At 39.1% G+C, this 23,868-nt stretch overlaps 1 protein-coding gene and 1 pseudogene across 3 annotated transcripts in view; one reads left to right on the top strand and one right to left on the bottom strand.

Moving 5' to 3' along the window:
* The window catches only part of Crb1 (crumbs 1, cell polarity complex component), a 152,670-nt gene that overhangs the window by 102,228 nt on the left and 26,574 nt on the right, over nucleotides 1-23,868 (bottom strand). The window lies entirely within an intron of this gene.
* On the top strand, nucleotides 10,717-11,711 carry LOC105741026 (annotated as a pseudogene).

Here is a 23,868-nt window from a genome sequence, read left to right as displayed (position 1 = left end):
GATTTCTGGGATCTTCACTGTTATATGTCTCGGTGTGTTTTTCTTTTCTTTTTTCTTTTTCTTTTTCTTTTTTTTTTTTTTTGTTCCAAATGCCTTCAGGGCATGACTGGCTGGCTTGAGTTGTGGGGATTGAACCACAGCAACCTGAGCCTGACTGCTTTGTTGAAGCAGCCACTTAAAGAACTGAGCTAAGGGGCAGGCCCCCAGAATTTTTTCTTATCTTGATAAAATCTGTGGTTACAGTATCATCTCCTTAAGATATGTTTGTACCATATTTTGCAGTAAGAACTTTAAAAAACCTTATAGCCATTGCCTTAGGAAATTTGTCTTCCAAAAATCTATCAGAACAAAAAATCTTAAACTAGGAATGCCTTCCTCAAGGCCTTACTTATTAAAGGCTCATATTAAAGGCTGTGTCCCCAACCTGGAACTATTGAGAGGCTGTGGAACCCTTAAGAAGTGGGGTCTAACTGGGAAGCCTTTCAGGCATTGGGGTGTGTAAACCACTCATCTCACTGTGACTCAGAAGCAAAGAGAAGGAGAAGAGCTTGGGACCCCAGTATCTCTCTCCAGGGCTCACCCCCGGTGATCTAACTCCCTCCCATTTGTTTCTACCTCTTAAGGCTTTTGCACAACCACCCAATAGCACCATGGGCTGGAGAACATTCCAGATCTAAAATATAATAGGCAGTTACTGCAGTGGTTTATTATACTGATCAATAAGTTTTATCCAAATGTCCCAAAATAGGAGATGGCATGAAACATCCATAAAATGAAATAGAAACAGCCTTCCTGAAAATCCTAAGAGAAGACACAAAGATGTTGAATAATCATAGCCAACACTTATAACACCCTCCTAGTGTTGGTAATGTGTCAGTGGTGTTAGGAGTTTGACATCAGTCACATGCTGTGGCCTTTATTTTTAGACCCACTGTCAGCACTGGATGACAGAGGAAACTGTTCATGGTTATGCACCAAGAATGGTGGAATTTTAACCTACCGAGCTGATCATATCCCAGAACCCACACTGGTACACTCATTCTGACTAGTAGAAATAAATAATACATGGATGTTATAATTAATTCCACTAAAAATTGTTTTAGAAGCACAAATATTAACAGGCTTTTGGGGAAATAGCCCTTTTTTGAAACCTTTCAAGATAATGAAACATACATCACAATTTCAAGCCCTAAAACTTTTTCGTATCTAAAGAGATTATGAGTATTAGTCATAGAAGTTCTTGAAATGGTCAGTACATCTGCCACTATCTCTGAGCTAGCCTATTTGGGCCTTGCTTTTTTTAACAACCTCCCCCACCCCACTACTGGCTCCTGACTCCTGCAATCCTGGAGAATTAAAGGGTTCCTAAAAATTGTAACACTAATACTAACCATAGGACATTTTAAATAGTACAATAATATATATTCTAGTACATTATTACTTTCATAAATAATCTGTTGGATTTAGTACCCTGAAGAACCAGGATGACACATGATATTATGGCTTAAATAGAGATGTTTCCCAAAAGCTTGTGTGCTCACAGGTGGAGTTTTCTGGGGCTCGCAGAATCCAGGTGTGTGACACTTATGTTAAGGGTGTACAGTACTAAAGTAGGCCATGGATTGGAATTAGCATCAATCTAGATGGAATAAAAGGGAAAGCTAGGCTGGCTGCTTGCTGCATGCTGCCTACTACTGGCCATGTCATGGACTCTTTCCACTCTGTGACTCACCTCTGATAGGCTCCCCTGCCTCGGAGTCAGCCAATTGTAGACTGAAATCTCTACAAACTGTGAGTTGGAATAAAGCTTTCCTCTTCTAACTTTTGTCTGTGTCTTTTGTTTCAGTAATGAGGAAAGTAACTAAGACAGTTGAGAAAGATCCCAAAGGAAGAGAAATCTGAAAATTTTTTTCCTATTCCACTGCCTTAGGTTCCACATTATAGACATATACTTTCCTGATATGAAAGCAAAAGCTCTTCCATTAATCTACTTACATTTTTTTAAAAACCTATTGTTTTAGGAAAGCAATCCTTCACATATTTTTAAAATATTACAATTTGACAATCTGTAACACAATTTCATTAAACAATGATGTACAATTAAGTCAACTAATTAGCAGTAGCCTGTTTGTGTCAGGGGCTAGAAGCTGTGATACGTGGGTAAAAGGAAAAACAAGACCTGGCATAGTTGCATTTCAGAGAAAAATTTCCTTTTTAGAAACAAGCTACCTGAATTAATGAGCTTAGCTGACTAAATCATAGCCTTTCCTCCCTGGAAACTCCTCAGATAGAAAATCCTTCAAAGGTTCCTGCTTATCCTCTGAAGTGCAGTCCCATTTTACTAAAGTCTCTCCACCTTTAATGAAAGAGATTAGTTGTACTTTTTTTCTATCCAAGAATTTTGTAACAGAGAAAAGATAACTGGCTGTGAACAGGTGGCACACAAATCTCTCAAAGCAGTGAGAACTGCACTCAGGGTATAGGAGGCATCTAGATGTGCAAATATGGCCATTCGTGTTCTTACTACCTGTAAATACTGCACAATTAAGTGTGAAGTGCTTTCAAGACTAATTTAGGGAAAACTGCTTTTATTTATTGGTTGCATCACAGTGAAATGTATTTCTCACTTAACCATTTTATTGCCAATGCTGAGGGCTTTTCAACACTGCCTGGGACTCATCAATGTTAATTAAGTTCAAGCAAAGACAAAACCTACAGAATGTAGAAAACACATTTAAAGATCCCGCTTCCGTCTCAAGATAATGTGCTCTAAGCACAGAATGAAGGCAAGGGTCCCCAACTGCCATATGCACTAGCACCCTCAATTTGTCTAAGGAGGTGCACTTCGCAGTCCTAGCAGCTCCTGCTACTGGCATGCAAAGTGGGCCTATTGCAGTGAGGTAGGAATGAGAGCCCAAACTTTTGGGGTATTATTTTCGGATAACAGCATGGTCTACATGGGAGTGGATGGAGCATGATGGTCTCAGTTCATGTCTGTCCCAGCATTGGCACTTGCTAGCTGAACAACCCTACAAAATAAGTGACTGCTTCATTTGTGAAATTTGGATGATGAGAATGGGACTGCTTTAGAGGACTTTTAGAAGATTAAATATTATAACAGAATCTGACTCAGAGGGCACTTAGAAGCCAGAAATGCAGGTTTGTATGTACTTGAAATCTAAGTTTCAAATTATAGGGTTAAATGCATGACATTCAAGGGCAAGACCACCCAGGGCCTTGCTTTGTGACATGTACATTAGGTTTATTTGGAACTTTTATAGAGTCCTTTCTGTTTAATATTATATACATTCTCTTACATGTATGGTATCTTTCTATTTGCCAGAATAAATTTATATTGAAAGGTATAGCTTTGATTTAAAATAGGGGTCAATACATTAAAAAAAATACAAGGGCAGCGTAATACAGTGAGACAAATACAGAAGGGTGTCAATGTCCAACAAAACCCAAACTCAGGAAATCTACCTCAAGGAAAAAATAAAATGAGGACTACCGTGTTTTTCAATAGAAGCAAGCAGGATCAGGTGGTCAAAAGAAGGGTCTTGTCCAACTTCAAACTCTGAAATTTCTAAAATGAATCTTTGTATAATGAACATTTTTGATAGTTCAATAAAATTATTACATAACAGTTCTATTGAAAAAGTAAAACAGTAATTCTGTGTGGAGCAGCTCCCTAATTCATCATTCAGGATCAACTGCAGCCGTTTGTATTTGTTCACAGTTCCATAAAGATGTTTGCGGGAGGCACAACGTGCAGAGCGAAGTGGGCTGAAGCTTGGAAAATACTAGAGAAGGAATTGTTAGGATGATCTGTAGCTCAGCCTCCCAGACAACAAGAGGCTTACTTTGGGTTTATGTGGAAACTCTATGGCTGCCAACGACATCGTAAGTGTTGACAAAAGGGTCCACTTACTCCACAGCTAGAGAGGAGTAGTGGTTGGGAGAGGACAGAGGAGCAGAGGAGAGTGGAAGAACAGCACAGGAGAGCTGAGAATTGGCACAGCGTAACTCTGGGCCCATTCAGGCCCTTGCACTGTTGGGGAACAGAGTTCCAGGACTCCACGCCAACAGTAAAGGACAAGTGGCTTTGTGGGAGGCACAACTACTTGAGAAGTCTGTGCCATTCAACAGAGCCACAGCACGCACGCTGAAAATGAGTCTTGTATCTATACCTCCCTTGGCGTTCTCGCTCCCCTGAGTGTAATTTCTCCTGGACAAGAACACTGTCTAATAATTTTAGAGCATGCAGTATTGCCTGGCACAAAGCTTGGTCTGAATGAATATTTGTTAAGTGCAGGACCAGGATGTTTTGTTATCATATATCTAGACACATCCATGTATTTGATTATTTTTGCACTGACAATTTTAGTTTGGCGTATTTTCTATTTTGTAGCTTTTGCTCAGCATAATTGATAAACAGGTTCATTTAATACTTAAAGCAAGGGCCAGCCAGATAGCTCATCAGACTAAAGTACCTGCTTCGGTATGAGCCGGGACCCGCGTTCAATCCCCAGTGTGCTGTGCCAGCCCTGCCCCCAGGGCATGCTGAGAGCAATTGAGACTGGGCGTGGTGGCGTGCACCTGTAATCCCAGTGATTGGGAGACTGAAAACAGGAGGATCACGATGAGTCTGATCTGTGTAGTGAGACCCTGTAGACCTTGTACTAAAAACATAAAAAAAATACTTAAAGAAGACTGCTCTGGTATTTCCTCTGACAATGCCCCACAGGTTTTGAATAGCCTTTGTATTATATTTTCTGAGATATATATTCTCACAATAATAAGCACATACATTTCTGAGTGGATTGGCAAGTTGAAGTGTTTTCCTGTCCTAAGGCAACGAGGTCTTCTCACCAAATGTAGTCATCCACTCAGTCATTACTTATTTATCACATTTATCTGGGACCAACCTATGAAAGTCCAGGCACAATTGTGAGCCCACAGTGACTGCTCTCAAAGCAGGTCATGAGCATAGCAAATAATAAAGTATAGCCTTCTCTGCCCCAGGTGCTGTACTAAGGGTTCTGGTTCCACTGACCCACTCCTCTGAGAGTCACCCTAGAAGTTAGATTACTGTTAGGTCTACATAGTGTCCTTCCACTTTGATGCACTGAGTAACCACAAGTGCTAGGCACACCACAAATAGTGAAAAATTACCTGCCAAACCAAACTGAAGCAGCATAGAAGAAAGAAAAACTAGGTAGGATGGAGATAGGGAAATCAAATTTAAAAAAATTATACTTAACTGTAGCTTCAAGAATCAAAACTTACTTAAATCTTTTTCTCTTCCAGAAAACTAAAATACAAACATGCAAAAAAAATCTTGAAGGGCTTTTTTTTTTTTTTTTTTTTTTGCATTTTAGGGAAGGGTCTACAGGGTGTTCAGGGTCTCACTACTAGATCAGACTCCTTAGTGATCCACCTACTTACAGCCTTTCAAGAACTGGGATTATAGGCATGAACCACCACACCCAGTCTCTTGAAGGGCTTTTTGCAGTAAACCTGCAAATCTGGGCTCTGGACCTGCCCTTTTCACCTAAAGACTGCTTTCTCCACCCTCCAAGGAAGCAGCAATGTTTCTGGGCTGATCCCACTTCAGTATGTATACATGCTTGCATTATGGCCTGACAGTAGGAAAACACAAATAAACCTTCAATATGGACAACCCTTACATAGAGGCAACGCCTAATGCCCCTCACTCTTCTCAGCACTGTCCCGTTTCTCTGTATTCTGCTCTTAAGTGCATCCAGATATCTGTCTGATTATCCTTTCTCAGGTCAGTGAACCTGAAAACTCCTTCTACAAGGGTGAAAGAGGTTCCTTATTTTCAGTCTTGGGGACCCGTGCACCCATCCCAGTGCCAAAAGTTCTGTGGCCTGAAAAGGAAGAACATTTGGGAGGCATCAAGCTATCTGCAGGCCAGGCCTTCCTCCTTAAAGCCCATAAATTATTTGGCTCCATCCCATTAAAGAGTTCAGAACATTTTAAGGAGTTCAGCTATCCTACTGGTTGATATGTTGTTGGCTGTGCCAATCAGTGTGTAAATTTCAAAATTTTTTCAAGTTAAGTAGCTGTGGAAAATTTTTACATGAATTTAATACCAGGACAGCACTCATTATGCATGCATACTTTTGTGTCTTTAATCATTTTCTATAAATTCTTGGTTTGACCAAACATGTACATAATAAGTACAGAATTTATCACAGAGGACAAAAATTAGTGTTTATCTAGAAAACACTGTTAGTTACACATAAGCAGATTAAAGTGATATCCAGCTTTTCTATTGAGAAACATAGAACTCCTATAAGATATTCCTATAACAACCTGAAGAAAGTATTCATTCTGCACAAACAACACTAGAATACTATGTTCAATTTTATATCGGTGTGTTGGGTATAATTTAAATTTTCCCACAAGATGTGGAGTAAGTGAAGACAATGCAAACCATGGGAGACTCGTATAGAGTCATAGTCTGGTCTCCTCTTATGTTTCAGTTATAATGTATCAGAAATTATGGCAAAATTACCTTCTTTCTCTAATGCACAATGCCTGACTTGGCTAAAAATAGTAAAAGGAGGAGAACAAGCATAAACCAGAATGAGGGGACATTTGTTAAAAGTGAACTGAAGGTTCTAGACAGGTATTGGCAGCATGAATGGTCACAAAGATGACATTAATGATTTTTCAGAATCTAGGAGTAATAATTCAAACAGGAATCATTAGATGAGCCACTGGGGTCACAAATGGAAACGCAGTCTCCATTCGAAACAGGGAGGAGTTGATGAATCTCTCCCCCTTTCCAACTGCTTTTAGAAACGTGCCTTTGTGTGCTGAAAAATTCTCACCAAGGACGGCTTGGGGAGAGGAGCAAAGATGCGCCAGACGCACACATGTGCTGGCTCCTGGGCCTTGTCAGGCCTGCTGGGCTGCTTTGTGCAGCTTGGCATGGTGATGTGCTCAGACAGGACGATCAAAGCACGTAAAGCCAAGAGCATAATTCAAAGGCAGACAAGACTTCAGATGATCTGCAGAGTATCTTGGTGTAAAGCTTCATGGCGTTTTAATTTCTTGTAGCATTTTACCTTTCGGGCTTAACAGAATTTAGCTATGGTTGGAGTTAAGTGCTCAGCTGGGTGCTCGCTTCTATCTTCTTTTCCTAATGAATTCACTATGAGAAATGCTTGGGAAATTGATTATCTTATTTGGATTTTCTTACCTAGTTGTCTAGACTATTCAAATCTTTTCACTGGAACAAATTCATTGAGCTTCTCCCTACTTCTGTGAGGGAATAAGAGATATAGGGATGCCCTAAGCTGCTAGATAAATCTAGCTTCTTCTTAACTGAATGAACACAGCTGGACGGTTGCTCAAAAAATATTATGAAAGCATGGGTTAAGATAAGAAACACAGGGCCTTACTAAAATTTCAAGGGAGATCAAGGTAGGCAAAATATAATGAATGATGTTGGAGGTTGGCCAGGTCAATAGTGTTAAAACTCACTCTGAGAAATAGATAAATAAGAGGCCCTGGCCTCTATTCAACTCCCTATCCCCTCCCACAAAAGAATCTCTTACTCCAAATTTTTGATGATATTTCACAATAGTTATTTTGTATGTGACTCAAAAGAAATACTGCCTCAATTTAAGCACCTTAGACTCTACAGAAGAGCCCACTTGTTTTCTGTTTATTAAATCACTGAGATAGTTAAAGCATGTAAACACAGGATGAGATTATTGTATATGAACAATGACACAAGGATGAAACTTGAACTCCATTGTTAAATTTAGGGATGCATACTTATAAAATTTTTGTTATGGTCATCATCTAGGCAATGTCATCATGTGAAAATTATATTAGCACTGAGAGAAAGATATGATAATTTAAAAATAATACATAAGCTTAGATATGTCTTCTATCTTAGGAAACTCACTCTAATCTTTCACTCTAGACTGCACTGATGCATCCATAACTTACGACAACTATTCTACAAATATGTAAAAGAAAAGACCCGTTTTACCATTCTTTTAACATACTTGCTGCAAGAATTTGAAAAATCAGTTTGGAAGAATCTTCTAATTACCATTTTCACTAATTAGAATACATACATAGAAATTGTATTGGCACATTTACAATTCTCTTGATATTATGATTAGTACACTGATTTTATTAACCACTTTCCATCACTAGGGTAAATGCCCGAGAAAATCAGATTAGAAAGAGAAAAGTTTAATTGGATTCATAGTTTCTGAGGCCTCTGTCCAGTGGTTGACCCCCATTGCTTTAAGACTATACTGACACATCATGAGGTGAGCACGCGGCATGGTAAACCACTCACCCCATGACCAGGAGGTGACAAAGGTAAAGAACAAAAGACCAGGGTCCTACATGCTCCTTTGAAAAACAACCCAGTGACTGTGAGAACTCCCATTATTGCCAGCTTCTTAAAGCTCCATCACCTCTCTTCCTGCCAACTTGGGGACCAAGGCTCTAACATGTTGTAAGAGACACACAATGGCATCAGTCTCCAGAGCCTGAGATTTTGTGTCCATTTTTGGTTGGGAAAAACCAAAGAAAGACATGTAGTCTAACCAAACACTCAGTATGAAAGTCTTGGCTTCCCTATTTACAAATAATTACAACCACCTAGGATCCTTCTTTCTTCTTCACAAGGATGCTTTCTCTCACCCTGAAATGGTTTTAATTGTCTAAACAGTGTAGCTCTATTGAACTGACTGTCATCTTGGTGATAGTTCTAGTTGGTTCTCTCAAAAGAAAGCAACATACATTTCTTCACCCTCCTGATCTGGATGCTAGATATATGAATGTGTTCCCTTTATAGTAAAGGCACTAGGCTATATGTGCATAATATGTATAAATTTCTGTATGTGTGATACTTCCATAAAACAGTCACAAACAAAAACCAAAGAAGTTGAGGAATCACCATATCTGGATTACTGTGATATTATCAATACTGTATAAGATAAGCTGCTATTTAGAGAAGAATAGGGTAATTTCAAAGAGATTGACAACATATAACTTCAGGAGTAGGGTATCTGTGACACTCAGGAACCATCACATTCAGATGCTATTTCCTTTTGTAGCCAGACTTCTGTAAGAAGAGTATAACATAAACCTGAAATTTACACGGCTACCATCTGAAATCCAATTCTTTTTTAGGAATGATTGATAGAATTTTGGAACTGAGAATCTTTCATTTAATGAATTTGTTATTAATAATTGAGTTATCAATAAATGAACTTATTGATGAATTTATTATTAATTGCAACCATTGCTATTGAGGGAAAGGAGACAGTGACAAATAAAAAGGAAAGGTGAGAGCAAATCAGGTTAAACTATCTATGACAGCCATAGAGCTACTTCTAAAAAACTTAAAAATGAACATTAACTTTTGGGGAGAGCAGAAAATTTGTTTGTGTCGGGTTGAAAAATCTTGAACAATTGGCTAGCATCTGCATCCCCATGTGATTTAGAAAGTGATTCTAAAATTTGTACATTCAACAAAAATTTTAGGAGTCTCCTTTAATGGGTTATGCTTAATGCTATGTCCTGAGGCTATTGTAACTATCCAGATTTTTCAAATTTCTTTCATTGTGTACAATTCTAGGCAGGATTGTAGGTGTCTCTGTGTGTGTGCACATGTACATGTATGCATGTGCATGTGTTTGTGTGCATATGTGTATATGTGCAAATATGCACACATAAGATCTACTAGTGATAAATTCTATGAACCAATTACTGTAAGGAAGTATGTGTATGCTCATGTTGGAAAGCAGAGGGAGGTGATGTTCTATTTAGAGAGATCTAGAAAGATCTCTCCGAAAGGTAGCATTTGAACAAAAATCTAAAAGGAACAAAGGAAAGGGCCGGTGAGATAGCTCAGTGGACTGGGCACCTGCTTAGGCAAGCGCAGGGGTTGAGGTTTGATCCCTTACACCACATGCCACGCTGGCCCTGCCCCCAGGCATGCTGAGCCGGTGACCAAGTCCAGGCATGGTGGCGCATGCCTGTAATCCCAGCACTGGGAGAGGCTGAAAATGGGAGGATCACTATGAGTTTGAGCTCCGTAGTGAGACCTTGCACAAAATATAAATAAGTAACTAAATAAATAAACAAATAAAGCAAAGGAATCTTCACGAAGTGTTTCACCAAAGGGAAAAGTAAAAGTAAAAACCTCAAAACAGAAATGAATTTGGCCTAAGCAAGTCAATTCAAAACTCCAGCCTGGCTAAAGAGAGTGAGGAGTCTGAGGTGGGGAGATCAAGGCCAAGGGCAGACTATAAAAGTGCTTGTAGAGCAGGTTAAGAAGTACAGGCTTTAGTCAGAGCGTGGTGTGAACAACTAGGCTGTTTTGAGCGCAAGATTTGGGTTCTGATGTGCGTTAGAAATTATTCCAGGAGCTGTGTGGAGAACTGATTAGAAAGTCAAAAATGAACTAAGGGTGACTGCAGTCGTCATGACAGTGGCCTGGTCTAAAGTATAAATGACAGAGACAGAGAAGCTCAACCATGCTTGGAATAATCCTAAGGGAGAAGATACAATTTTAGGTCAATCAAATGTGGTCTATTAAAGAAAGTGAGAGGTTTTTGAATGACTGATTGTGGGGCTGGGCCAGCAGCTGAGGGACGCTCTAGGCTCCTGTTGTGGGCGCCCAGGCCTGGGCTGAGGCTGCCCATTACAATGAAGTGCTTGCTGATAGTTAAAGAGATTGTGATATCTGAAAGTCACAGTCTTTAAAAACAGAACTTTCTTGATAATATTGAGACTCATTCCACTGATCTTCCTAGAAAAAAGATTTCTCGTTTCACTAATAAGAATATGAAGGAGGATAAGAAATCTCCAAAACAGTCTGCTGCTTACATAAATAGGGCAATGAGACAAGCTGTGAAAAGCCCAGATATACTACATGAGGTGATCTGGCACAGAAATGAAGTTCATCATCCCTTTCCAAATCCTTGTTACAGAAAAAAAAAAAAAAAAAAAAAAAAAAAGTCCCCTAGATGTGGGGGCTGTGACATGGCAAACAAAGATAATTTTTCAGGCTTGTGCATGCCACTTGCCTGAAAAATCACACCACCATAGTAGGACACAGACGGTTAACTCCAGTGACTCCAGTTCTTCACAAACAGAAAGCCCATCATTAAAACATGGTGGGCTTTTCTCAGAGGTTTCTCAGGACCATGAAATAATGGCCCAAGTTTTACTGAGTTGGAATTTGAGATTGTAGCTTTAACTCTCTGGAGAAAGGGAAGTATAAGTGAACTTGTAGCTTATGTGGTGAGGATAGAAGACCTTGGAGTTGTGGTAGATTGCCTCCCTGTGCTCACTAGTAGTTGAAAGGAAGAAAACCAGGGCATCTCACTTGGCTGCTGTGTAGATTTATTGCCTCTAGTAAAGCCATTACTTAAGAGCAAATTTAAAGACTATGTAGTAGTTGGTTTAAACTGCCTTCAAGCAGTAATAAAAAGGTGGTGATCAGCACTTTCATCCAAAACAGAAATTATAAATGATAGAATATTCAGATTTTAAAACAATAATTAAGTGAATTGTGGCAACAGGAAAACCATCTAACTTTGGCTCCAGGATATACTAGCAATATGGCTAAGGATGCAGATGCTTAGTTATTGCAGTTGCACGGAGAAATTTCATCTACTAAAGAACATGTGGTTACTTAAGAACATCCCGGAACTGTATGATTTCCAACTCTGAACTGTAGAAGAAATCAAAACAATCCTTTTATTTTAAAAATTCACATAATGAAACCACTAATAAAATCCTAACAATCTACTTCACAGTGAAGTAGAAAAATATCCCAAAGGAGCAGCTTCAACTACAATGAGGTGAAAGTACACTATGAAGATTGTTTACCTTTGCTGCATTTGAAGCTTATGATTATTTAGTAACATTGTTTAAGAACTATTGGGTTTTACTGCAATCCTGCCCTAAAATGTAATTTAATCTATGTGAAAAAATATGACAACTTATTACTAGGAACAACAGAGACCAATCAAGCTTTTTTTATGTATTTGGTACAGGCCTCACTATGCAGCTTGGACTCTTAGTGATCCTCCTGTTTTCAGCTTCCCCAGCACTGGGATTATAGGCCTGCACCACCAAACCCAAACTCTGTGGCCAGCTCAGCAAGCCCAGGGATGGGGAGGTGTGGTGTGTGGTGCTAGTGATCAAACCCTGGTGTCTGCACTTGCCTAAGCAAGTGCTTGGTCTGCTGAGTTACCTTGGTGACCCATGTTTTTATTACTTTTGTTTTACGCACTCTGTGTGTGTGTGTGTGTGTGTGTGTGTGTGTGTACATGGACCAAGAAGAGAAGTTTTGTTTGGGATGTATATTATATTTAAAAATCACTTCAGTTATTCTAAGTGGAAGATTTAAAGGAGATTGATGAGAGAGGTTAGGGCTAGAGAGAAAAATTTAGATGTTAAAAACATCCATATAAATTAAAGTCAAGTGATAACATGAGATTTTCTAGAAAATAAGTATTAGATAGAAAAAAAAAAAGATGTACCAGAACTGAAGTCTAAGGGATACTAATATTGAGAGATTAGAAAATGGAGGATAAGATAACAACAGAATGACAGTGGGAAGGAAGAAAATGTTGCAAATATGAAGAAACAGCAAAATGAAATCACATTGTCCCTAGGAGAACAAGAAATTATTTGCTTTTGCAACTGGTCAAGGAATAAAAGTGAAATGTCAAAATTGGTTTACATAATCATGACTCAGTAGCTATGACATCGCATTTTGGCGGAAGCCACAGAGCTTGCTGCCCCATTGCTGTGATGAGGTTCCCCATTCCACACAGAGGAGAGCAAGCAACATAAGGGACCATTTAGGATGCTTCTTTTAGGCATAACCCCTGTTACTCAATCCCATTCCGATTGATATGTGGAACAGTGGGAGTCCCTTCCTTTCCTGCTTTCACCCACATTTTGAGTGAGAATCCAAGAGATTTTTCCTACATCTTGAAGACCTTGAAATTTTTCTTTTTCTTTATTTTTTCATTTATTTATTTATTTATTTATTTATTTATTTATTTATTTTGCCAGGAAATCACTTACTCTACTGAGCTATCTCCCTGGCCCTGAAATTTTTCTAATATAAATCCAGGTCTCTATCAGCACCTAATCTTTGTTTCCAAAACCAATGGGTCTGCCTGCTATAAAAACAATGAATTCCGCATGCTAGGCAAGCATTCTGCCTCTCAACTACATTCACATCGACTTCTCTGGCTGAAAGGTATGGGATGATCAGATGATTGGAGCAAAGGTAAAGTGATAGAAATTGCAACAGACAAGTCTCATGGATATAGAGAGAGACAATAAACCTAGTATCAGAGGACAGAACCTTCAGCGGTTCACAGAGATGGCAGTTGGAGGCATCTTGTCTCTTAGATTTGACACTGATGATTAACAAAGCAGTCATATGGATCTAGCAGGACCTGCACTTGACAAACCAAGCTCACCACAGGAATTATCTTCCCTGTCCACAGGCTCTAAGACCTTCTGAACTTGGCTGCTCCTCAATGTCTCTGCCATGCCCGACACAAAAACAACAGCTCCTGAGCCCTCCAGCCGCAACCTTGTTTGTGTAGATCCAGAACCATATGAGCTTGTTTCAGTCTTTATTATATAAATTCATATGCCTCTCTTGACACCCAAGTAGCTTTAAACACTGCCATATATGGTGACTGAGGCTGCAGCCATGCAGTGACACTGATCACTGTATCATATTAAGGAAGCCAGTGTGACAAGGATCCAAATCAAGTTTAGTAAGAAATTCCAAACCAGAATGAATGATTTCCTTTTGAGTTGCATGTGTTCATGTGGGGCCTTGTGTCTCTTTGGGGGGTTAGGGCTGCTTACCTATTGGTCGTGTGATTATTGGCAATCGCCTCAGAGATCAGTAGGCCAATCTCAACTCCTTTGTTTTAACTTGGGACGTGTCTGTGGGGTGATTTCAGAGATGGCCAGCCTGTGGGCTAGCAGCCTGAGAAAGGAAGACTCACCCCAATTGTTAGTGGCACCATCCAGTAGGCTTATAGCCTGGATGGAATAAAAGAAAAAGCAGGAGGAAGTTGCCCTGTATTTGAAATGACCCATTCTGCTTGAGTGGCCGCATAGTTTCTTGCCCTCACCTGTCAACATCAGACTCTAGTTTCTTCACCCCTTCAACATGGACTCCCACTAGTGATTCCAGGGAGCCTCCAGACCTTCACTCTTGGCCGGGTGCTGCAGCCTCCATCTCTGTGTTCCATACCTTCCAGCTTCCTGGACTGAGCAGTACTGAACTTCCGGCTCTCTAGCACACAGATGACCAATGTGGGCTATTCTGCTCTGATCCTGTAAGCCCTCCTGTGAAACCTCCTCCCAAAATCATATATTCTATCCATTATATATAATTTCTTTTTTTTCTGTATTTTTCAGGGAAGGATCTATAGGCTGTTCAGGGTCTCACTACTAGATTGGACTCATAGTGATCCACCTGTTTACAGCCTCCCAAGAGCTGGGATAACAGGCATGTGCTACCACACCCAGTCTCAATGAGCCCCAAGGGCGGGGCTGGTGTGGCAGGCCCGAGGATTGAATCCCTGGCCTCTGCGCCTGCTTGCAGGCACTTTAATCCGCTGAGATATTTGACCGGCCCTATCTATCCATTATATATAATGCAATGTAATATTGTATATATTGTGAATAATAGATATATGAATATATTACATAGCCTATTTATTTAATATGTACAATAATCATATATAATATATATTGTATATAATATACACAATTGTATACATATTGTGTATTGTACACACAATATGTACATTGTATATAACATGTAGAATTCTTTTTTTAAATGTATTTTTACAGGGGTCTACAGGATCTCACTACACAGGTCAGACTCCTCCTGTTCTCAGCCTCCCAAGCAGTGGGATTACAGACACGCACCACCACGTCCAGTTTCAGTTGGCTATCTCAGCATGCCCTGGGGGCAGAACTGGCATGGCAGGCCCAGGGATCGAACCCCTGACCCCTGCACCTGCTTGCAGGAACTTTAGTCTGCTGATCTATTTGGCCAGCTCTGTGCAATCTTATTTGGGACAGAAGATAAAGAAGGCAATGAGTAAGAAACAAAATGATTAAGACAATAGCCTAAGTGCAATGGAGAAAGTTTTGGAGTATAAGTAAATTGGAAAAATACAAGTTGTGTTCACAGAATAGACTGAGCAAATGTGAGTTATTTAGAAGTGATTTGTGAGAGGTCTCAGTTGTGACAAAAGAGGGGAGGAACTGGTGGTTACAGTCAAGAATGATAAAAAAGTAAGATATTAGGATAGTAAGGTGCTCAGGGAAATGGTACCAGGAGAGAAGAAGATTACCATATCAAGGAGAGGTGGGCTGAGGAGATGGCTCAGTGGAATAAGCACTTCCCTGGCAAGTACAAGGGCCTGAGTTCAATCCCTGGTTCTGCCAAAAAGAAAGGAGAGGCAGTGAGCAGCAGCATCCTAAGACACGTCCTTCACAGAGCTGAGGCTTTGAATGAAGAAGCAAAAGTCAGTGTTGAGATACAGGAACAAAATGAAGACTCTTAGCTTGCTTCTGAAATCAGATGATCATGGGATTTAGAAACTACAGACAGGCACCATTGGAGAAGGTTGCAAAAGAAATAGCGTCCTGGAGAAATATATAGGTTTTAGCTTCAAGTGAAGGAAATATTTAGAAAAGAAATATTTTGAAAAGGATATTGATTTATGATAACTCTTGAGATCTTCAGCATGTAATGGGAAGATCAAAAAAGGGTAAAAAGGACATAAAAGTGGGTGATACATGAAGAATTCTAGGATTAGATTCCAGAGAATGGTGAGTAAACTCGATGTCAGGCTTCGGGGCTGACTGTGTCTGTTGCAGACATGGAAAACATGATGAGACTGCTCCCGATAGACACCAGGAGAAGCTGTGATCAGCTCTAATTATGGCATCTTAAGGAATTGCCACCTAGGCAATGACCAAGACAGGTGAGGGGGGTTACTATAGAAGAAGAGTAGTGTTTGCCAAGAGCCAAAGTGCTGTAATTTGGATCCAGAATTTCTTCCAAAGGCCCATTTAGTTCAGGCTTGATCGCCAGCAAGGTGCTATGGGGAGGTGGAGCAAATCTTAAAAAGTGAGTCCACTTACCTATGAATACCTCAAGTTCTTTATGTCAGCATAGTACTCCATTGGTAAACAGATGCAACTTGAGACCATAAGGTTAAGTGAAATAAGCTGGACACACAGCTCAAATATTATACACATATAGCGATATATGTGTGTGTGTGTGTGTGTGTGTGTGCACGTGTGTGTGTGTGTGTGTGTGTGTGTGTGATCTCTTTTATATATATGGTTGAGGGAGAGAAATGAGAAAAATGGAAATAGAGATAAATTCAAATACTTCCCCAAATTACATATTCCATTATCTTTTTTTTTTTTTTTTTTTTTTTTTTAGAACCGGGGATTGAACTCAGGCCCTTGCTCTTGCCAGGGAAGTGCTTATTCCAATGAGCCATCTCCCAGCCCCATATTACATTATCTTAATAACAATGAAATATATATGCTAATGTGTTTCATTTATGCTATCATAATAGTTATCTTATTTTGCTTAAAGTTTGCATTATTATCTGTTTATTCTTTGTAAGAATCTTTTTGGTCTTTGTCCTGTACTGAATAAGTAATTTGAATGATATGCAGTGTTATAACTATTATTCTCTTCTTTGATTGTGAAAATTTGCTTTGTTATTATTTTTCAGAGAGTAAGAAAAGAAGTGGGTGCTGGTGAAAGGTTTCGTGGCCACTGACAAGGGCTCTCAGAAGGGCCCTCTCTTCCTCTTTTTCTCATTTCATGTCCTGACTATGCGGTGAGCGGTCTTGCCACAAGCTGCTGCTACACTGAGCTACCTCACGACAAGCCCAAAGCAATGAGGCCAGCTGACTGTGGACCAAGACCTCCACAACTTGTCTTCCTTATGGATTGTCTGTGTCAGCCATTTTATTAGTGTAACAAGAAGCTGAATAACCCAAGGTACAGCAGAACTTCTTTAGGGGAAGAGCTATCTAATACTTCAGCAAAAAAAAAAAAAAAAATAGTTGGTCGCAGGTTTGAGATGCTTCCCCTTGGACTGACGCCTGCATTGCTCAAGGCTGAGGAGAAGTTCCAGATAAATGTGTGCACTATGGCAGTTGGGGAAGGCACACAGGGTGGCTTGGATTGTCTTTGCTGTTGCAGAAACAAAATATCTGACGTGAACAATGCTGGGGAAGGGTTATTTAGGCTCATGGTTTCTGAGCCTTCAGCCCAAGGTTGACTGCTTCCAAAGCAGAGCCATCACCATAGAAGGGCAAGGGGATGGAGAGGGCTGCTGCTCTGCTCGCAGAAGCCAGGAAGCCTGAGGGGCAGGGGTGGTGCCAGAGAGGAAGGGGGGGCCAGGGGCCAGACAGTGTTCCCAAGGCCATGAATCCACTTACACCCAGACACACCCAGAAGTGTGCGTTACTATGTCCCTAGTTGTCTCTCAAGCCAATGAAGTTCACAGTAAAGATTAACCATCACACACACACACACACACACACACACACACACACACACACACGGTAGATGTTTCTGGGTGTCCTCTTTGTTAATGTTAGAGAAGAAATTTCCCTCAAATTACAGCAGTGGTCCTTGATAAAAGGTTACAGTTGCTGACTGTGTCAGATGGTGGCCACTGGTTGTTTTTCTGAATGATTAGCCTGCTGATAGAAAACTTGGAAGGATCCTGGGCAGCTAGAAAAAGACACAGGATGTCAACATGGGCATTCCCTTGGGCTGGGGAGATAGCTCAGAGGTCTAAGTGCCTGCCTGGCAAACACAATGACCCAAGATCGATCCCTGTTACCACATGCCATGCAGGTCCCAGAACTGGGCATGGTGGCACACACCTGTAATTCCAGCACTGGGAAGGCTGAGACAGGAGGATCACTATGAGTCTGAGATACACAGTGAGACCTTGTACCAAATAAACAAAACAAACAAACAAACAAACAAAATGATGGGCATTCCTGTGAGCATCCAACACACAGCTGACCACATCACGGATCTGGCCCTGTGCACTGCTGAACACAAAATTTGCAGCAGCCCTAAAGTTTTCTTTAAATATTTTATTTTCAACTTCTTACTCTAAGAAACACCTGGCTATTGCCAGAAAATATTCCTTCCCTTAAAGCTTTTTGAAGAAGGGTGGCCCACATCTCCCACATGGAAAATCTGATATGAAAATCTACAGTTCAGGTTTTCTAAATCTAAAGAACAAGACCTACCATGTGCTAATGTGGGTTACTGAGACTTTAATTATGAAATTCCTGGTGAACTTTTATAATGGTTTTTTCTTAATTTGAGAAAACTATTTCTTCCATAAGATTAGCTGCCTAGTATATTTGAATCAGAGTGTACCAGCTGGCTATTCATTCATGAGCTTTCCCTTATCTTACGTGACTTCAAGTCAGAAAAAGAAAACTTTTGCCTGGGATGTAGCTCAACAGTAGAGCCCTTGTCTGCTGTGCACAAGGCCCTGGATTCAATCTCCCGTTCAACAAAAACAAACCCAAAACCCAATAAATATGCTCATTTGATTAAGTAACCAAGAATTTAGGCATCGTGTTTATCTGCATCTATCACTGTAGTCTCATAAATATTTCCATCTATTTTGCATATTTGAGCTTCCAAATAATGGCCATTAAATTTCTCTACCAAGTAAAATATTTTTGTAGACAGTAGTAATCACACAATACATGATTTCCAAAATTAATCTACATACAGTGAGTGGCTACATCTATAATACTTACTGTAGTCGAGACAGTAAGATCGAACATGATATAGGGAGAAATGTGCCCATACTACTGAAGAGTTTTGTTTATGGAAATGAATATAGTAAAGGCAAAAATGGATGAACTAGATAAATCAGTGGAAACTATTCATAAATATTAAGTAAATAAGGATTGAAGCACAGTTTGATCTTTAAGAATTACAGTTGTATATGTGTATAAATATCTGCTCAGGTTACTTAGAATCTAAACTCCCTAACTGAAATTCTAAGGAAAAATAATGCCTCTCTCAGAACAATGAGTCTAAACTGTGAAGTCAGCACATGAACAGACTATTGTAAGTTTCTCTTTGGGCAGGAGATATCGACTGCCCTTATGCCTATTGCTTCATGACTCTACGAAGCTTTGTATGACCCGTGTTTAGCTGTATATGGCTATTTTAGCCTCATGGAGGTAAAGTGGCAGGATTTAGTTTTTAAGGAAAAATGAATGCTTCATTTTTAGCAATATTGTGCTTGAAGTGGATGAACCTAAGAATGAGAGCTGTGTGTGCAACCTCGTTGCCAGGTGGTTCTCATCGGGGTGTTCATTGTTAAGGACCCTGCTATTTCTGCCTGAGGTTTGAAGCCAGGGCTTCACAGGATCTCCCGCTGCACTGCTCAGTTCTTGCCTTGCAGAGAGCAGATGGGTGAAGTGAATAAAATCCCAACCAGAGAATTAATGATGGAGCATTGAGGAGTCTGTGACAGTGTCCCTCTTAGTTGGAATAAACGTTAATTAGAGTTAAAAGTTACAATCGAAAATTGGGCTTGGTTGAAAGACAGTTTGGAACACTTCACAAAGGTTACAATCATATTTTGATAAACAGACGAAATGTTAAAAATGAAAACTTGTCAGTTTCCAGTTAAGACTGATTGCTTAGCACAAGGTGGTTCTAGGTCCAGGATAAGCACGTAAGTCATGGGATTCTTGTGAACTTTCAGAAGTAACATCTCATCTATTTTTATCTTTGATAGTATAACAGCTGTTGTTAATTAGCTATTCCTGCTTTAAAAATCTGTAACACATGCATTGTTGTATGTTACTCTGTTTCTATTCTTTTTTATATTCATTTTTGCTTATGTTTTTACTTTTCAAAATAAAATAAAATTGGGGGCTGGGGAAATGGCTCAGTGGATTAAGCGCTTCCCTGGCAAGCACAAGGGCCTGAGTTCAATCCCTTGTTCCGCAAAAAAAAAAAATAAATAAATAAAATAAATAAAATAAAATAAAATTAATTATGCAAAAAAGAAGTAACATCTCCATTTGAATTTTTGAAATATGTTCACGCATCAAATCATTTGAGGTCTTATAATATTCACTAAACTCTATCTACATAAATAGCATAAATAAGTCCTTTATTACTGATTTGTCTGATTGTGCCTTTTTATAGCTCCACTATGCTAGCTATCATATTGTCTTTTATATTTGCACATCTTTTTCCTCATACTCATTTTTTAGAGGAAATATCAAATATTTTCATGGTTATATCCTAAGGATATATCTGATGATATATGAGCCTGGTGTCCTGGGCTAGAAATCGGAAACAAAGCAGCCAACGTTGCTTCCAGCAGTGGTAAGGGTGGTGGTCATGCAAAGTAAAGAGAATTTACTGATTTTGGAATAGACTGAATAGCTTTAGTCAACTCTGAGTTTCCTGAAATTATATTTTTATGTAGTTTATCATTAAAATGATGAGAAAGTGTGGGTTTAAGTGTGGGTTTAGGCCTTTAAATCAACTGTCTAGGTTCTATTCCCCTTTTAATTTCACTTGGCAGCTTTGGGTACAAGTAGTTCTTTGTTTGGCAAGATATAAAAATATTTTGCCAAGATGACTTTGATGATGTTAGGGAACTAGACAACAATAACTATAATTATAAGGCTAATCATTAAAATTCCTCGATGGATCTTTACATTATTTTTCCAAGTTATCTTATTGAATGAAACTTTGGGGTTCTCTGGGTCATGATAACTTGACCTGTAATCCCAGGCTGGAGAATCTGAGCTGCATAGTGAGACCCTGTACCAAATAAATAGATCCATAAATAAAAGATAAAAGTAAATAAATAAACTTAATGAAAGAAAGTAAATGATGAAAGAAGAATGTCAAGACCATGAGAAGGAAGAAAAAGTGACAACAGAAAAACTATAGATAAAATATGAATTTTTGAAATAATAGGTAATGACTAAAATAAAAAGTTTAATACTATCTGATCATTAAGACAGTGATACTTTAGAGTGAAGAAGGGAGAAGGATCTAAATAAATGTTTCTGTGCTTTATTCACTTCAAGTAGTTAAAATGCTGACGCCAATTCACTGAAAAATTATAAAGAATCACTATAAGTAAATAATATAGTAAATAATACTATAAGTAAATCAACATGAAATTTTTAAAAATCAAGAAACTTACAGGAAATTAAAAAGGGGAAACAGGAATCAAACAAAAAACAAATGATAGCTGGGGTGGTGATGAACGCCTATAATCCCAGCACTTGGGAGGCTGAACCAGGAGGATTTCTGCAAGTTTGAGGCCAGCCTGGGCTACTTAGTGAGTCTAAGAACAGCCTGAAGTACACAGTGAGACCCTATATCAAGAACCAAATAGACAGACAGACAAAATACAATTGATATAATTAAGCCTCAATATATTAGGAATTACTTGAAAGTAAACAATCTAAGTACACCAGCTAAAAGGTGGATATTAGCAGAGTAAATTCAAAAAGCATGAACCAACAACATATGCTTGGATATGCTATTTATAAGAAACACATTTCAAATTCACTGACCTAGGACAAACCGTAAGGACAAAAATGACATACCAAGTAAACATAATTTCTTAAAGGCAGGAGTGGCTATAGTGATACCAGATAAAGACCAAAACATACATAAAGATATGTGTGTCATATATATAAGGATTAATAAAAAACAGTGTATTTAAATAAAAGTAGTTATTAAGGTAAAAGACATATAGTCATTGTCTCCCTCAAGATATTCCCACTAACTTTGAGTGTATTCATCCCATCATTCTTGCCACTTTCTGAAGCAGTTCTGGAAGTCTTCTCTTGTGAGTGTCATTATGAGGTATTATCAAGACTCTGACTGTTGCGGCTGAGTGCTGTTCAAGAAAAGGTACGAGAGCAAAAACAGCACAGTGTAACATTACTTCATTTATTTAATTGAGTCAGCCACAGGGGCCGGATACAGAGGCAAACCAGTTTATAGGAGAGCCAGCATGGGCGCCCATTATGTGACTGACCACTGAGCCCAAAGGGCAGGAGGGGGGGAATAGTCATCCAGCTCTAGTACTGGGTCTAGTTTCAGGTCTGGGGCGGGTGTTGATATGATTTAGTGGAACTACAAAAATGCTACAAATCATGGGCTTAGCTTGTGACAAAAGAACAAAAGCCTTCAGCATTTTATGTAGAGGTGACTATGACAACATTTACAAGAAGCAAACCTAAAGAAACGGTAACTTAAGCTTTAAAATGGTACTAGGATACAAAATAGCACTGGTCTAGTTTTCTTTCCCGTGTCATAGTCACCAGACCTGGCACACTGCGACTTTTGCCTTTTCCTCCAAGTTATGAAGGACCACAAAGGTAAATGTTTTGAATCGATTCAGGATAGCAAGGTAGCCACAACAGTACCATAAAGATCACAAAGGAGGACTTCCAGCATTGCTTCAGAAAGTGGCAAGAATGATGAAGTTAAGGGTGCTCCAATACAGGGGAGACTTGTAAGGGGATTTATAACAATGTGTCTTTTACTGTAATAATGGTTTTAAACTTTCACCTTGTTTTTGGTTATGCTTCATGAGATACAAATAAACTTGCATATTCATGAAGTTATGACCCTCAGGAAGATATAGTGACTAGAAATGGAAAAACAGAATGGACAAATCCACAGTTGTAGGTGTGGATTTCAGCATGCTCTTCTTAGCAAGTAGAGATGGGGAAAAAAGTTGATAAGGATGTGAAGCATCTGGGCAACACAGCAGGAAGACCTAATGGACACGTGTAGACATTGCCCCTCAGTCAGAACCTAATAGACTTTTTCCAGGCACTCAAAAGACATTTACCAAGATAGACCTTATCCTGTGCTATAAAACAAACTTCAACAAATCTGATATAATTGAAGTCATAGGGTATGTTCTATATCCTAATAAAATTAAAATAGAAATCAATGACAGAAAGATGAATGTCTGTGATATTTAAAATTTCATCAATACAACTCTTCTCAATAATACATGAATCAAAGAACATGTCTCAGTGGGAATTTTAAAGATAGGCAGAAGTGCACTGTAACGAAAATATGTGGATTGCATTAAAACAGTGTTGAGAGTTAAATCTGTACTATTAAAAGCTGATATTTTATTTTTTGTTTTTAAATTTTTTATCCATTTTAATAAGATAAAAGATAAAATAACCTTGAAACACTTTCAAAACAGGTTAGTAGGACAGTTACAATAATCAATACATTGTATGTTGTTGTCTTCATAGTAGTTATTCAGAGGACAAAATGTAGACATGTTATCTTGTCTAAATAATATTAGTACAAACCTTTCTTCTCATTGAACTAAGAGAAAGTAGCTGTATGTCTATCCTAACTATCTTGTATATACATATATAGATGCTGATGTTTTAGAACTAAAAGCTAAAGAAGCCTAAAACAATCAGAAAAAAATAATAACAAAAGCCAATGAGATTAAAAAGAGGGGAAAATCAGTGAAACAAGACACAAGAGCATAAAGGAAGTTGGGCATGATGGCTCATGCCAGTAATCTCAGCACTCAGAAGCCAGAAGCAGAAGGATTGCCACAAGTTTGGAGCCAGCCTGGGCTATACGGTGAGGTCAAGGCCAGTCTGAGCTACATAGTAAGACTCTGTCTCAAATAATGAGAGAGAGAGAGAGAGAGAGAGAGAGAGAGAGAGAGAGAGAGAGAGAGAGAG

This window comes from Octodon degus, unplaced genomic scaffold, assembly GCF_000260255.1.
Source record: "Octodon degus isolate 3935 unplaced genomic scaffold, OctDeg1.0 scaffold00009, whole genome shotgun sequence".
Classification (NCBI taxonomy): domain Eukaryota; kingdom Metazoa; phylum Chordata; class Mammalia; order Rodentia; family Octodontidae; genus Octodon; species Octodon degus.
The sequence above is the reverse complement of the archived record's forward strand: the minus strand, read 5'-3'. Positions and strand labels throughout refer to the sequence as shown.